Source organism: Schistocerca cancellata, chromosome 8 (assembly GCF_023864275.1).
Source record: "Schistocerca cancellata isolate TAMUIC-IGC-003103 chromosome 8, iqSchCanc2.1, whole genome shotgun sequence".
Lineage (NCBI taxonomy): Eukaryota > Metazoa > Arthropoda > Insecta > Orthoptera > Acrididae > Schistocerca > Schistocerca cancellata.
In genome coordinates, this window is record NC_064633.1 from 369723521 (window position 1) to 369742184 (window position 18664).

Sequence of the window (18664 nt, forward strand, 5' to 3'; positions counted from 1 at the left end):
TTAAGCAGTACTTGTCCAGTCTCGTATCAGTGCGAGTTCCTCGTTTGCACTGCAGTAAGCAGATATTCAAGTACAGATTTAGAAATGGCTGCTAATCAAATTTTTACTAACGTTAATGAATGCTTCAGAGCTAATTGACTGTCATAATGTTTTTAGCAGTTCAGAATCTGTAAGAGAATTCCTTCCAGCATGTGTATAAAACATGAAAGCACGAAGATAGAAAAGGGTGACATTGTTAAATTTCAGGAACTGCAACTCCATGGTAAATTCAGTTTGGGAAGGGCATATCACAAAATTCGAAGCTCCTAAACAAGTCTGTACTTGCTATGTGAATAATGTCAGATGTAGAAGATATTATGTCACATGGGAACATATTTTGGGGTAGTTCGTCAAACCGAACAGAACTTTTTAGAGTGCAAAAACATGTAATAAGATTTATTTTTGCTGTAAATTCAAGGACATAATGTGGAAACCGGTTCAAATGGGTGTTCCGACCACTATTTCCCACGTTAACGCAATTTGTTGCAAATATGTCTGCACTTGCAACATGTAGCTCAATACACAGTATGAGTATTAGGAATAACAAGAATCCACGTAAAGAAATAAAATCACTTAATTGGTCCAAAAACGAACAAGCATTTTCAATAAATTGCCAGCAACGGTTAAAAACATGGTTTCAGATAAAGCACAGTTTAAACAGAGTGTGTAAGACTTTTCTTTCTACTCTCTGTAGTAATATCTTAACAGAAAGTGTTAGACAACTTTAAGTAAAAGCGTCTTTTATATTTCTGTTTTGACAACACTTGGTCACAGCACTCAATATTAGGAGCTCGGTGTATGATAAATCTATTAATAATGCGAAACTATATTTCATTCTGACAGTGTATTAATTCTGTATATATTAGCAGTTCCAGTTTACTGTAATGTTTTCACATATCTTGACAATATCCTCACAAATGATCGGCGAAGTGAGTGTTATATTAAAATGTTCTATGTTTCATACGGGCAATGTATTAATTCCGTAAATATTACCAGTTGCAATTTACTGTAACGTATTCACATAGCTCGACAATCTCCTGACAAATAATAAGTGAAGCGAGTATTATATTCAAACGTCTATGTTTTGTATGTTACACTTTCTGACATATTCTGTACCCATGAGAATTATCTCATTTTCAGTTCTATGGAGAAGAAACTGGGTCTATCTAATTTTGCTGGCTTTAAGTCTAACTAACCGCACAACTTAACGAGCGTGACTCCAATAGAGAAACAGCAACGTGTTTCTTTATATCGTCTGCCTTTTGTCGCTTCGAGGTACACGAGTTCGACACTTCCAGTTACCGGGGCGTTGGAGAAGACACATTTGGAATATTGCATCTGAGGAGACCTTTGCCTGAGAACGCTCTAGTCTGACGAGTCAGGCTAGTGGCAGACCGGTCACAGCTGCACGTAAAACGCTAGCAGCTGTCCACGAGCAGAGCATCGAAGATTATTTAAGGTAATGGAAAATATTTTAAAAGAAAACGCTTTCAGTTGTCTTGTCTCCCACAGTTGCGTCCTTCTGTGAATGGTCATTGTAAGATTTACCTTACATAACATTTTTAATTTAACTTTCCAATATACGTTTTGTTCTTCAGTGCCGTCGCAGCGCTGTCTGATTGTGGTCGTTTTCCTTTTAATGGTTATAGCCACACTTCCAGGAAATTAAAATTTTTAGTATGTTAAATTATGACTGCTTTTACGCATATAATTATAAGCAGGGATCTTTCATCGCTAAATGCCATTTTCTCTGTCTCTTCCCCACCCCCCTACCCCCCCCCTCTCTCTCTCTCTCTCTCTCTCTCTCCCTCTCTCTGTGTGTGTGTGTGTGTGTGTGTGTGTGCGCGCGCGCGCGTGTGGTGTGTGTATGTGTGTGTGTGAATTCCTAAGGGGCCAGACTGCTAAGGTCACAGGTCCCTACACTTACACGCTACTTAAACCAACTTATGCTAAGAAGAACACACACTCACCCATGCCCGAGGGAGGACTCGAAACTCCGGCGGGAGGATCGCCCCCTCCCCCTCTTTCCCTCTCTCTCTCTCTCTCTATGACTCTATGTTATGCGCTATTCTGATTCCGTTTTTTCTGTTGACATTAACTACTGTAAGTGCATGTTCTGTGGTGCTTAAGCCCTTTTGCAGCTTGGATGTCTGTAATGGTAACAGTTCGTTATTTAATATTATCAGCCTTCAGGGATTTATAAATTTTTATTCAGAATTCTGAAAGATTTACTTTTATCTATGACGTTTCTCTGTTAAGCATGGTCTACATGTTAGTCTGAAATTGTCCTGTTTCATATTCGACTTATTCTGACAGTTTCATGCCTCAGAAAGATTGTAAAACTCCATCATCTTACCTAGAAGTGTCCACATCAGTCATGTCGATGGGCAGCTAATTACATGTTGTAAACTGAGTGCATTAATACACGTTTTACAAATTTTATTACTTGCGCTCGAGCACACGATTTTCATATATTAAATAGTGCCTGACTGCAATACACTTGTACGAACTAATTTTTGTTTCTCTAGAGTTCGGTCAGGACGGAGTCAATAAAATAATTGCATTCGTTTTCTTTACTTTCTGACAGACGGATTTTTACTTGCTATTTCCTCTCTCTCTGTCGACCTCCCCTGTAATATTTTGGCTCATCCCAAAACCGACCCGTATAACGGGCTATGTGCCCATTTACTAGCCTGGTTCTAATGTCTGCGTACATTGTCCAGTCTTCCAACATGCCATTTGAAGCCTGGCCCGATTGTGGGAGAACTACTTTAAGAAAGCTTTTCTGCAAGGACATGAGTCTGACACTGGATTGGGGTAGACTGCCATACACTGATTCTCTGCATTGTGGGTGTCACTCGGAGTAATAGCAATAAGCGACAGCTGACGAGTGGTTCGTTTAATCATGTTTCGTGCTGGTATGATGCATGAAGGTCGGACGCCTCTCGTCGCTGTCGATGGTAATTTGAGGGCTGTATAGTGCCATTACAGGTTCCTCCAACCAATCTTCCAAATCAAAAGTCAACATTTCAGTAATGGCTTCGTCTTTTAAGTTGCTTATGTACGGTCTTGTCGGTCCCATCACGTGAACACCTTTCCCTGAAAGCAGGTTATCTGAGGTGTCTGCTGACATTAACCGAATAGAGCATGCGTGGAATCGGCTGAGACTTGCTGTGCTTCGTTCCAGGAAACTTCTTCTCGTACTGAGATACCTCTGGAGGGTCGCTACCGAAAGGTCTCGTCTTCTGAATGAAAATCATGCAGAGAGGATATAATCATGTTATAATGCACTATATTGACGTTACCCAACTGTAGATTTAGAATTCACAGAAGAACGGAAATGCGGACAAACTGCCAGATTACGTTTCTTGTTTTTTGTTTTTTTAATTCTTTTATTTTTTTATTTTACTGCAAAGCTATTATTTCTCTCAGTCCTAAGTATTATTCTTCAGTTTCTTGCTTTCTTCATTCTTAAGCCCAAAAAAGCGGGTGGTGAAAATTCGACTCACTAGTTTTGTTTGTGGCGCTATCATCCACCTAGTAAATCCTTGCAACATTGTACATACACATTGAATTCAAATAACATAATTAGCATTGGGGAAATATTCAGTACCTTTACTGCAGCAGAGGCCGATTTTACATTTGTAGGTATAATTTATTACGGGTACCGCCATCGTTTTACTAAAGTAATCTCATAAGCAGTAGTATTCTATCGAGTCGTTACCCATCAATTTTATGTAAACATAGCCCTATATTGCTATTATGAAGTGCGGGACAGCGGCTTGTCGACGAATTATGAAAATAATATAGCAACAGCCATGCTTATTATAGCATTTCATTTAGCCTCCAGTGTCGACTCCGTAACAGAGTCATTTTGAGGCCCAATAGTGTCGATGACAAAAAGCATCCAGTCGTACATTTATATGACAGGGAGGTAGTATTTGCCAGAATTTCCGCAGAAGGCTTCACGAGCAATGTGTGTTCTTCAGGTATGTAATACTATGTTGTTAGATGTGTGAGGAGCACACATGACCCGTAAAGCCGTCTATAGAAACGCAAATGAATTTGCAGAACCAGTTGTTTCTGCATCTTTGCAGACACATTGCTCGTCATATCTTCTACAGAAACGAAGAGAAAAAATTGTTTCCCTTTTATATGCATGTACGACTGGATGTTTTTTGTCGCTCACGCAACAGGATCTACAGATGACTCCATTGAGGGGTCGAAACCGGTAGCAAAAATAAAATGCTGCAAGGATAACAGCTATTGGAATATTAATTTTACAAAGGAGTTTGATGAATCAAATGCTCTGCTTTTATCTTGCCGGCAGTAAGTCACATACGGCAGGTTTAGATCTAAAAGACCGCTAGTAATTATCAACGTTCTAAGTACGAGTAAACTTGAGGTGGTGCAGAGCCAGTGGGGAGCATTTGATGACTTTTTGCCCCTGCGTCTGAGTTTTCCCAAATGATGTCCTAACTCTTGACTTCTGCTACAAACCAGTGTGTTTTTTATGTCTCTTACACTGCTTTTAAACGATTTATAGCAGACGTAGAAAGACTTTTGAGAAGCCGGCGTTCGATAAGCTTAGGTTCGAAATTATAGTATTTGAAAAATAAGTAATATGAGTTGACAAAAATTAACAACTTGCAAACTATTTTTTTCTACATTTCTTTAGAGTTTAAGACCAGCAGAAGTTGCCTAGTCGGACTCTGTGGCAAAAAGTAATGAACAGCTCTGGGAGGGCCGATGTACCGTTTGGCTCAGGGCGGTAAACTGCGGAAGGGGGAAGGGATGAGCACAGTGGAGAGGCAGAACAGGGCAGCGGGAGAGAGGAGGTGGAGAGAATCGTGGATATTTGAAAATCTGTTTTTCTGTTCACGTAAGTTATAACAGAAAACTATACTATACGATGAGTTCATAGCAGCCGCTATGCCCGTACTGAATGGATACCCAGTTTTAACAAGAACACAGTACTGAAATATGAAAAAGAAAAATAAGAAAAAGAAAAGGTAATAGAACAAAAAATGTACAACTAAAATGTGGGATGAAACACTAATCTGACATGAACTGCTGTCTGTCACTTCATACCTTATGTGTCACACTTTGCTGAACTAGATTCGAGCAGCACCAAACAGCGCAAACATTGCGCATAATAACTTTAAGCGACAACTAGCAGAAAACGAATTACAATGGTTATTGCTGTTGCACAAAGAATTTTATGTCTTATCGATACGAATTATCTTCGAAGAATATTTTACTTTGAAGAAAATTTTGTAAGAGTTAAATAGGCAAAACAAACAGAAGTATGCGGCAACTGATAATACAAATATCGGTGAAAGAAATAATTGAACAGCGTTTAACATAAGGCGAAATTTCCATGTCAGTTTCCACAAACAGGAAAAATCATAAGCTGCAATATACAGGGTTGTCATAAACAGTAGATCGTGTTTAAAAATAACTGTTAAGAAAAAGATTCGATAGCTTGCACCGTTTCCGAGTACATTAGGATAGTGTGAGGGGGACCATCTTATCTGCTACCCTGTTACATCCAATTCCGCAGTGATATTACTGACATTCGAGTTCATGCTATTTTGTTTCCACGTTAGCTTAAGTTCTGTTTCCAATCAATAAGTGTGTGACTTAAAGGTTCAGGGATAATGTTTCTTCAGCAATTTATTTTCATAACTCTTTTTTATTTGAACCATCAGTCTTCTGAGTGGTTTGATGCGGCTTGTCACGAATTCCTCTCCTGTGCCAACATTTATGTGCCAGAGTACCACTTGCAACCTTCGTCCACAGTTACTTGCTATATGTACGACGGTCGTTCAATAAGTAGTGCCCCACGTTTTTTTTATCACGACATATTTTTTGTTAAGTGTCAGAATTTGGTGACAATGGACAGCCATGCTCAAAAGTATCCGAACGACCTGAATTGCATTTCGCCTGATTCGCATGCAGCCCACATAACGCAGCTGTCTAGCAGGTCCTCTAATCGCTCCTCGGTACAGTCGTTTGACTATTGAAAATGGTTCCAACAAGTCACTACTAGAAAACACTGCTCTGTATCGTAATAACTCGAGATGTAAAGTAATACTACGTTACTACAAATATCAGGAAACACCTTATCACAGGCAAGACTGTCTTTAACGCTTGTAACCTCACATTTATTACAATAAATAATATACCGGAAATGTTACCACTCTCATTATTGCGTCAGATAGGTAATGCACGTAGTAAGTTCGTCGCATTCACGATTTTCTCTTCAAAGTAATATACCGTACTTATTCTTTAACACAAAATGACATTAAAAATATAAGTTATTCACGAGCAACTAGTTGAGAATATGTATGAACTTCAAATGACATGATGAACCGCCTCGTTCTGCATATCGATCAAACCCAGGCCATGCAGACTAAACAAAGACTTCGTGACAAACGGAAAACAACAGTCATTCCTGACTAGGAATACAGAGTGATATACCTTGATTTTAAACAGTATTAATTAGCAAATACCAACTTTAAATTACATCATCATCATCATCATCATTTAAGACTGAGTGTGCCTTTCAGCGTTCAGTCTGGAGCATATTCCCCTTTATAAAATTCCTCCATGATCCCCTATTATGTGCTAACATTGGTGCCTCTTCTGATGTTAAGCCTATTACTTCAAAATCATTCTTAAGCGAATCCAGGTACCTTCTCCTTGGTCTGCCTCGACTCTACCTACTCTCTACTGCTGAACCCATGAGTCTCTTGGGTAACCTTGCTTCTCCCATGCGTGTAACATGACCCCACCATCGAAGCCTGTTCACCCTGACTGCTACATCTATGGAGTTCACTCTCAGTTTTTCTTTGATTTCCTCATTGTGGACACCTTCCTGCCATTGTTCCCATCTACTAGTACCTGCAATCATCCTAGCTACTTTCATATCCGTTACCTCAACCTTATTGATAAGGTACCCCGAATCCACCCAGCTTTCGCTCCCATACAACAAAGTTGGTCGAAAGATTGATCGGTGCACAGATAACTTAGTCATGGTACTGACTTCCTTCTTCCAGAAGAGAGTAGATCGTAGCTGAGCACTCACTGCATTAGCTTTGCTACACCTCGCTTCCAGTTCTTTCACTATGTTGCCATCCTGTGAGAATATGCATCCTAAGAACTTGAAACTGTCCACCTGTTCTAACTTTGTTCCTCCTATTTGGCACTCAATCCGGTTATATCTCTTTCCCACTGACATTACTTTCCTTTTGGAGATGCTAATCTTCATACCATAGTCCTTACATTTCTGATCTAGCTCAGAAATATTACTTTCCAAACTTTCAATCGAATCTGCCATCACAACTAAGTCATCCGCATATGCAAGACTGCTTATTTTGTGTTCACACATCTTAATCTCACCCAGCCAGTCTATTGTTTTCAACATATGATCCATATATAATATGAACAACAGTGGAGACAGGTTGCAGCCTTGTCTTACCCCTGAAACTGCTCTGAACCATGAACTCAATTTACCGTCAACTCTAACTGCTACCTGACTATCCATGTAAAGACCTTTAATTGCTTGCAAAAGTTTGCCTCCTATTCCATAATCTCGTAGCGCAGACAATAAGTTCCTCCTAGAAACCCGGTCATATGCCTTTTTCTAGATCTATAGAACATAGATCCAATTCCCTGTTCCATTCATAACACTTCTCCATTATTTGCCGTAAGCTAAACACCTGGTCCTGACAACCTCTAAGAGGCCTAAACCCACACTGATTTTCATCCAATTGGTCCTCAACTAATACTCACACTTTCCTTTCAACAGTACCTGAGAAGATTTTACCCATAACGCTGATTAAAGAGATACCTCTGTAGATGTTACAATCTTTTCTGTTTCCGTGTTTAAAGATTGGTGTGATTACTGCTTTTGTCCAGTCTGATGGAACCTGTCCCGACTCCCAGGCCATTTCAATTATCCTGTGTAGCCATTTACGACCTGACATTCCACTGTATTTGATAAGTTCCGACTTAATTTCATCCACGCCAGCTGCTTTATTGCACTGCAATCTATTGACCATTTTCACCAATTCCTCAAATGTGATCCTATTTCCATCCTCATTCCTATCCCATTGCACATCGAAATCTGAAACATTACTGACCGTATTTTCACCTACATTGAGCAACTCTTCAAAATATTCCCTCCATCTGCCCAAGGAATCCACAGGATTCACAAGCAGTTTTCCTGACCTGTCCAAAATACTTGTTATTTCCTTCTTACCTCCATTTCGAAGACTGCTAATTACAGTACAGAATGGTTTTCCAGCAGCTTGACCAAAGTCTCCAACCTGTTTCCAAAGTCTTCCCAAGATTTCTTCTCGGATGCTGCAATTATCTGTTTGGCTTTCTTTCTTTAAATTACATAACGCAAACATTTTTAACGGACGCGAATTCCTACCCAGTACCTATTGTCCCTGTTAACGAACTACGAGAGATGTTACATATTGCTTCTTAACAAGTAACTTACTTAAAATGCCGTGAGGTAAGCCTTTGTGTTGGTTAGGGATTCGAACCCAGAACCTAATCGGATAGATATCGATGCACAATCAAATGTGACATATCGGATTTTCTCGGCAGTAGCTAGATGTTTTAACTGAAATGACGAGACGAAACATTAACTTTTCCCTCCCCAGGCCTCCAACCCGGTACCTATCGCTGTTATATTCTAGAGAAAACGAACGTTGAATATGGGTTTGTTGCACCAGCAACGACATGTGAGCATGTTTGAACTAGAAATAATATGATGAAGAGTTCAGTACTGACTGGGAATAGAGCTCCGTACGTATTGTTGTTGACTACACACCAAGAGACGTCAGCTACCGAATTTTTCTCCACCAGCAGCTCGGAATAACATCTTGAACTTACAGTGATCTCGCAAATAGTTCTGTGTCTCACTGGGAGTCAAAAACTCAAATATCGTTAGTCTATATCGCATGAAAATACACTCCTGGAAATTGAAATAAGAACACCGTGAATTCATTGTCCCAGGAAGGGGAAACTTTATTGACACATTCCTGGGGTCAGATACATCACATGATCACACTGACAGAACAACAGGCACATAGACACAGGCAACAGAGCATGCACAATGTCGGCACTAGTACAGTGTATATCCACCTTTCGCAGCAATGCAGACTGCAATTCTCCCATGGAGACGATCGTAGAGATGCTGGATGTAGTCCTGTGGAACGGCTTGCCATGCCATTTCCACCTGGCGCCTCAGTTGGACCAGCGTTCGTGCTGGACGTGCAGACCGCGTGAGACGACGCTTCATCCAGTCCCAAACATGCTCAATGGGGGACAGATCCGGAGATCTTGCTGGCCAGGGTAGTTGACTTACACCTTCTAGAGCACGTTGCGTGGCACGGGATACATGCGGACGTGCATTGTCCTGTTGGAACAGCAAGTTCCCTTGCCCGTCTAGGAATGGTAGAACGATGGGTTCGATGACGGTTTGGATGTACCGTGCACTATTCAGTGTCCCCTCGACGATCACCAGTGGTATACGGCCAGTGTAGGAGATCGCTCCCCACACCATGATGCCGGGTGTTGGTCCTGTGTGCCTCGGTCGTATGCAGTCCTGGTTGTGGCGCTCACCTGCACGGCGCCAAACACGCATACGACCATCATTGGCACCAAGGCAGAAGCGACTCTCATCGCTGAAGACGACACGTCTCCATTCGTCCCTCCATTCACGCCTGTCGCGACACCACTGGAGGCGGGCTGCACGATGTTGGGGCGTGAGCGGAAGACGGCCTAACGGTGTGCGGGACCGTAGCCCAGCTTCATGGAGACGGTTGCGAATGGTCCTCGCCGATACCCCAGGAGCAACAGTGTCCCTAATTTGCTGGGAAGTGGCGGTGCGGTCCCCTACGGCACTGCGTAGGATCCTACGGTCTTGGCGTGCATCCGTGCGTCGCTGCGGTCCGGTCCCAGGTCGACGGGCACGTGCACCTTCCGCCGACCACTGGCGACAACATCGATGTACTGTGGAGACCTCACGCCCCACGTGTTGAGCAATTCGGCGGTACGTCCACCCGGCCTCCCGCATGCCCACTATACGCCCTCGCTCAAAGTCCGTCAACTGCACATACGGTTCACGTCCACGCTGTCGCGGCATGCTACCAGTGTTAAAGACTGCGATGGAGCTCCGTATGCCACGGCAAACTGGCTGACACTGACGGCGGCGGTGCACAAATGCTGCGCAGCTAGCGCCATTCGATGGCCAACAACGCGGTTCCTGGTGTGTCCGCTGTGCCGTGCGTGTGATCATTGCTTGTACAGCCCTCTCGCAGTGTCCGGAGCAAGTATGGTGGGTCTGACACACCGGTGCCAATGTGTTCTTTTTTCCATTTCCAGGAGTGTACATTAAAAATCGAAATTAATACCACCAGCAGATAGATGTTCTCGTACTAGAGCTTGATATTACATTCTGAAATCTTTAGTGCCGGGCCAGGATACGAACCCATTCACGCGCAATATGTGAAGATGTTGAGGAATCTGCAGTTTTGAACGAACAACAAATTGAAACCGAGCTGTATTGACACGAAGTGATCAAATTCAGCGTTAAGGCGATTTGAGTTGCATTCCCAGTTCAGAACCAATTTTATCGACATACACGAGCTCAGATGAAAGATGGAATAAGTGTCCTGTGAGCCTACATAGCGTTTGTTTCGTCACTAGAAATAAATAACTAGTATAAGAAAGGTTACTGGTGATAGAGTTTGTACATGTCGCCACTCCAGACTTTATTGTGGTTCAACCTAACGTCTACTTGGTAGAGAAGGAATATCATTTTTAATGTGAATCTCAGACCACAATGCCATTATATCTTCTTCACTTTGCGTAGTCAGAAGGGAATGGAATCTGTCTCTCCATATCCAAAATCATTGACCGAAGCTGGAATCGAACCCACACCGTAGATATATGAACCTATCGTCACCCCAACAGACCACCAAATCTTCTTCTGGGTCGCTCATTTTTCTATCTAACGCCGTTCTGCCACACTGGCTTAGACTTCTGACACACAGGCTCCCTGTATCAAATTGCAGCATGTTCAGTAAATTCATTTACAGTACTTGGTTGACCGTATCACCATGAAGTAGCTGCCTCGGCTACCCAGTGCATACATTAAACTTTATTTTGTAATCAACGAAATAAATCACGTAACTGCCACCTACACAGAACTGCCAACAGTGTAGGATGCAGAAATTTAAAAAGGAAGTGTTCCTTTCCACTTGAGCTACTCTATTGCGCTATCTGTTTGTTGAAAACGTCGTGCAGTGCAAAAGAAAAGGTATAGCTGTCTGTCTCTCATAAGTATTCATCTGGCCATATGCATTATGCCACAGCGCTGTGAAATGCAGAAGTCCTGGGGGAATAGTTGTTGATTTCTGGAGGTGTTGTAGTTATGTGTCAGCTAGTAGCGTAATGGTAAGAATCGCCCACGCTACATACGATGTTGCGAGTTCAAGTACATTTACTCCTATATTTTTTAAATCGCAATTCTGCTGTCTGCTAAAGTTATCAATCTATTTAAACTTGTAACGTAATTCCCTTCACTTTTCAACCCAAAATATGCAAATGTGGTATTTCATAAATAAAAATATGTATTCCTAGAAACCCAAAATTTGCTCGTCAGCAGCTTACTGACAAATTTCACAGAAGGAAAAGGGGGACGAAATGTCTCCCACTGGAAGGACCTGTTGTTTTATTTAAATGATTACAAAATCAGGTAAAACGAACAGCCAGGTTGTCAGTATGAGCACATTACTGTTGTCAGTATGATGTTGCACTACCCAGGGTCTGTAGGCCTAACGATAAAGGGCCCGTTTAGGTCAGGCATATTGTATACAGAAGTGGAAGAGAGAGCACCACTAAATTCTAATCCGTATGCATTGCTGTTACAGTGTACTTATGGAGCCCAATGAGTGAATTGCGTATTTTTCGGTGTGAAAGAGAACTGGCAAACAGTCTTCGCTACATTAGGTTACTTAATCTGGTGTCACTCTGAGCTAGAATTTATGGTCAGCGACTAAGTGTAAGGTCAATGAGTCAGATGCGAGTTTTGCAACTGTGAAATACTTTCCTATATTATAGAAGCGAATATTAAATTTCAACTAATATTGCGAAAATTTTTTACTTGGATAGCTTAGAATGAAAATCTTTCTGTTTATTGCAAAGGAAAACAATTAATCTTCTAAAACATTGTCTGTCATACACAACTTGAAACAGGTCATGTCGACCAAACCATATGGAAGAAATGACAGCGACGTATATCGGAAGGCAGTAAGATCTCTTGCCTTTTGCTTTGGCAGTACTCGATAGCCATATCTAGGCGCAAGAAAATGAAGAGAGGCAGCGCGTTTTTGTCATCAAGTAACGTCGGTAATAATCGAATTATCCGGTAACTTCACACTTCCCAGTGGATTTTCTCGAACTAAGAAATTTGCATAATTTGTGAAAATTTCAAAACGGCTTCACGTCGACCCTATGATGGTTAGAGAAGTCTTTACATCCTGCTGACATGAGAATAGCATAATCTCCGCTTCAGAAGTTTGCTTCTACTTAACCATTTAATAGAATCGCATTTTTTCCACCGTGACTAATTTTGTAAGGTAACCACATCATCTGTTACAGCACACTCCTGGGGCTGGGAAATGTGGCCACAATGGTCTGGCGAAACGAACTATCACAGGTGCAATGCGTGGTTTCATGCATTTACTTTTAAGAGGCACGAACAGATTTACTTTACCCCTGGTAACATCAAGAGAAAGACGTTATAATCCGCAATAAACATCACGTTCCTTCATTACCAACTGGGTAGAGCATGTTTACGTTGGGAAATGACATAGCGGAAGTCATGGTAAACAGAAATACAGTCGCCAGTAAACTTACTTACATTAGAAATTTTTATTTAATTTGATGAACCGATAGCCATTTAAAGGAACGGGGCTCTTACTTTACTTCTACTTAATTGAACTAGAGACGTTGAAAAATTTGATTGTGGTCTGTGATTCGAATTCGTATCTCCTCTTTCGAGGATTTGAATCTCTCGGAACAGTGTAGTTCAATCATTTCGTTCCTTTTCTCAAGACTGCAATCTTCTCTATGTCTCCTCCAAAGGTAAGTATGCGGGTTCGAATCGTGATACAGTACAAAAATATTCATTATTTCATTTGAATCCCTATCACGTGCACACCGGCCAGTTAGTGAAAATTAACGTGCATTTTTAATTTCTGTTTATGTGTTGCGTACAATCACAATACGTGCCGTTATTTCTGGTCAAACACGCACAAATCTTACTATTGGTGAGTAAACAACTGATACAGGATGCACGGTAGGTGTGCAGTTCGATTGTCGCTTAGGCACAAAAGCTTGTATCCTCATTTTAGATTCAAACACCTAGCAGCTGGTAAGAAAAACTGATACGTAACATTTGAATTTACTTAGTTAACAATCCGATTACAGAACTTCACATCATGCACTTCATCTTTACATGAATGCACACTTTGTTACTTCAGAATAGAGGTATATAAGACATCATTCGTGGTTAGTTAACAGGGACGAAAGGGTCTTGATAGAAGTTCCGGTTTATTACAAAAACTGTCGTATTTTATTTTCAAGGTTAGATTTGGTTACTGGTATTGGCAAAAATTTCGGTAATACATGACTTCATGGCTAGTCATCAAAATGATATGATTAGATTAGATTACATTAGATTAATTCTTGTTTCATACATCATGAATACGATATTTCATAATGATGTGGAACGTGTCATTTTAATGAAAGATTTCTTTACATACCATGATTCAATTTCTTTGCAATTTTTTACTCTCTCTCTCTCTCTCTCTCTCTCTCATTCTTTTTGAATTTATTTCTCTCTCTCTCTCTCTCTCTCTCTCTCTGTCACACACACACACACACACACACACACACACACACACACACACACACATACGCACACGCACATTCGACTATCGGCGAGGCACGAAAACTTCTGTGAATGAGTAACTTAGTTTTGAGTACACTTACGAAAGAAATATAAAAACAACTATGAGTTACTGATTTATGATGCTTAGGTTGCTGTCAGTTCTGAGAATTATTAGTAACTACGCTCCAGTCCCTAAACCCAGTTACAGAAATGCGAATCAGACGCATTACGTATTCCAGATCGTACCAGCCGCAACTTGGAGACACCAGCTATGGTCACTTCCCAGCCCACTGTACGATCCCACCGGTTCGTCTTCTTCCTGCTGGTACTGTAACTGAGATTTGGCAACAAGGCATTGTATGTTTGGCATCTCTGTGATCGACGACTTACTTCCTGGTGTGAACGGAGTTAAGCCTCAAAGTTCACTTGATTTTACCTGTCATTTTCATTGAATAATCTCAGTTATTATCGCTTGAGGTGTAACAAAAGATTGTAAATTTACGGTTTTCAGCCCAGGAAAGTGTTGCACGTGGAAATCGCAGCTAATCTCGTCCTTCAAATAGCAGTTTACGAGTTCCAGACACTACTGGTCCCGCAAGAGGAAGCTAAGACACATACTTATTCGCCAGCTCTGTGGTAACGTGCTGACCTGTGAAAAAGTGTTTGTTATGGTTCGCAGTTCCACTCTCACTGAGTGTAGATTTTTTATCCCTTCTGTGAAAGAGCTACAAACAGTCAGATCAACCATCGATAACGAAATCGAGAAAATACTTTCGGCTCATAGTGCAATGGTGGAAAACTTACAATGCTGCACAACAGGTAACGCCTCGTTCCGCTGCTGACAAGCAAATTTTGGGTTTCTAGGAATACATAACTTTATTTATGAAACGCTACATTTTCATACCTCTTGAGTATGACACAGCATACCAATTAAACACAGACCCAATCAAAATCTAAGTGAGTAGTATTTTAAAAATTCGTGTCGATAGAGGCAAGCTTGTGTACAGATACTCAGTTTTAATACAACAGACTTTCCTCGTAAGGTTATTGTGGCTAGTTTTATTACATTTCTTATAATACAGCTCACAATTCTCGTAAGGTTTCCTTTAGTGTTGTTAAAACAATAGTAAACATGAGAGAGAAATTAATCATCAACGATATATGCGAATTCTCCGATGTTATCTAAAACAGTCTGAAAATGCACATGCGGTTTAATGATTACATGCATGTAGAAAACTTGTTCTGAGTTAAAGCTGTCAACCAAGTTTTGAAGAAGAATAAAATGCCACTACCAGACGACAGATAATATAGAAAATACTTTTCTGACGTATTTTGGCACGATGCGCTCTACCCATATATAATACAAAAGTTTCGAGATGCATCTGCTGCCTGGTTGTCTATTAAATCTGAAAAGTATTAACTGTCGCAGAAGTCAGCCCTTTCCCCTCATGCGACTATTTTGGGTTTAGAAGTGAAGGGAATTACAAGTTCCATTAGATTGATATCTTTAGCAGACTGCAGAATTGCGTTTTAAAAAATATAGGAGTGAATGTACTTGAACTCGCGACATCTTATGTAGCATAGGTGATTCTTACCATTACGCTACTAGCTGACACATAACTACAACACCTCCAGAAATCAACAACTATTCCTCCAAGGCTTCTACATTTCACAGCGCTGTGGGATAATGCATATGGCCAGATGAATACTTATGAGAGACAAACAGCTATACCATTTCTTTTGCACTGTACAACGTTTTCAACAAACAGATAGCGCAATAGAGTAGCTCAAGTGGAAAGGAGCACTTCCTATTTAAATTTCTGCATCCTACACTGTTGGCAATTCTGTGTAGGTGGCAGTTATGTGATTTTATTTTGGTGATTACAAAATAAAGTTGAATGTATGCACTGGGTAGCCGAGGCAGCTACTTCATGGTGATTCGGTCAACCAAGCAAATGAATTTACTGAACATGCTTCAAATTGATACAGGGAGCCTGTGTGTCAGAAGTCTAAGCCAGTGTGGCACATTGGCGTTAGATAGAAGGATGAGCCACTGAGAAGAGGATTTGTTGGTCTGTTGGGCTGATTACAGGTTCATATATCTATGGTCTGTGTTCGATTCCAGCTTCGGTCAATGATTTTAGATGTGGAGAGACAGATTCCATTCTCTTCTGGCTACATAAAGTAAAGAAGATATAATGGCATTGTGGTCTGAGATTCACATTAAAAATTATATTACTTCTGTACCAAGAAGACGTTAGGTTAAACCACAATAAAGTCTGGAGTGGCGACATGTAGAAACTGTATTACCAGTAACCTTTCTTATACTAGTTATTTATTTCTAGTGACGAAACAAACGCTATGTAGGCTCACAGGACACTTATTCCATCTTTCATCTGAGCTTCTGTATGTCGATAAAATTGGTTCTGAACTGGGAATGCAACTCAGACCACCCTTAGCGCGGAATTTGATTCCTTCGTGACAATATAGCTCGGCTACAATTTGTTGTTTGTTTAAAGCTGCAGATTCCTCAACATCTCCACATACTGCGCGTGAACGGTTTCGAATCCTGGCCCGGCACTAAAGATTTCAGAATGTATTATCAAGCTCTAGCATGAGAACACCTATTTGCTGGTGGATAATAATTTCGATTTTTAATGTATTTTCATGCGATATAGACTAACGATATTTGACGCTTTTGACTCCCAGTGTGACACAGAACTATTTGCGAGATCACTGTAAGTTCAAGATGTTATTCCGAGCTGCTGGTGGAGAAAAATTCGGTAGCTGACGTCTCTTTGTGTGTAGTCAACAACGATATGTTCGGAGCTCTATTCCCAGTCAGTACTGAACCCTTCATCATATTACTTCTAGTTCAAACATGCTCACATGTCGATGCTGGTGCAACAAACCGATATTTAACGTTCGTTTTCTCTTGAATATAACAGCGATAGGTACCTGGTTGGAGTCCTGAGAAGGAAATAATTAATGTTTCGTCTCGTCATTTCAGTTAATACATCTGGCTACTGCCGAGAAAATCCGATATGTCACATTTGATTGCGCTTCGATATCTATCTGATTAGGTTCTGGGTTCGAATCCCTGTCCAACATAAAGCCTTACCTCACGGCATTTGAAGTAAGTTACTTGTTAAGAAGCAATATTTAACATCTCTCGTAGTTCGTTAACAGGGACAATAGGTACTGAGAAGGAATTCGCGTCCCTTACAAATGTTTGCGTTGTGTAATTTAAAGTTGGTATTTGCTAATTTATACTGTCTAAAACCGAGGTATATTACTCTCTGTATGCCTAATTCGGAATGACTGTTAGTTTCCGTCAGTCACGAAATCTTTCCTTAGTCTTCATGACCTGGATTTGAATCCATATGCAGAACGAGAGGGTTCGTCGTGTCATTTGAAGTTCACAAATAAACTTGCTGCTCGTGAATAACTTACATCTTTAATGTCATTTTGTGTTAAATAATAAGCACGGTATGTTACTTTGAAGAGGAAACTATGAATACGACGAACTTACTACGTGCATTACCTATCTCCCGTAATAATGAGAGTGGTAACATTTCAGCTATGTCATTTATTGTAATAAATGTGAGCTTACCAGCGTTAAGGACAGTCTTAACTGTGATAAGGTGGTCTCTGATATTTGTAGTATCGTAGGATTACATTACATCTTGAGTTATTGCGATACAGAGCAGTGTTTTCTAGTGGTGACTTGTTGGAACCATTTTCAATAGTCAAACGACTGTACCAAGGAGCGATTAAAGGACCTGCTAGACAGCTGCGTTATGTGGGTTGCATGCGAATCAGGTGAAATGCAGTTCAGATCGTTCGGATACTTTTGAGCAAGGCTGTACATCAACATGTCTTGTCCATGTCCTATTTTTCTACGTAGTCTCCATCACGTTCTATGGTCGTACACCAACGTTGTGGAAGAGCATGTATTTCTTGCTGGTAAAAGCTGTTGTCCTGTAGGCGTAGCCATGTTTTCACTGCATGACTGACACTCGTAATCTTCAGAGTAGAGAATCCTTAAGCGGAGCAAAGAGATGGAATTGAGAGGGTTCCACGTTTGGGCTATAGGATGGAAGAGGTATTGATGTGAAACCCAATTTGGCGATGTGTTCCCGTGCTCTCAGACTTGTGTGTGGGCTTGAGTTATCGCTTTGGAGCAAGGTTTCTGCTGGCTTTTTGTTCGATCGAACACGTCAGATACGATTCTTAAGTCTATACAGAGGCTTCACGTATACCCCTGAATTGGTGGTTGACTCTCTTAGGATCAGATTCACGAAAATGGCGCCATCAGTCCTACAAGACTGTCACCATGACTTTTTCGGCAGAGGGGGTTGTCTGGAATTTCTCCTTTTGTGGTTAATGAGAATGATGCCGCTCCATGGACTGCCTTTTTTTTCCGGCGCAAAGTTGTCCACCCAGCTTTCGTCCCCCATAACGATCCGTGACAGAAAGGCCTTTCCGTTTTTCTCAAAAGGCTCCTACAATTCAGATGAAACGGCCTTTCTTCGAATCTTGTGGTCCACTGTGAGCATTCGTGCAACCCATTGTGAGCATCTCTTGAACATCTGAGAGTCTCGATCATTGCAGACGCACTTCCAATGCTGACCGACAACTGTAGAA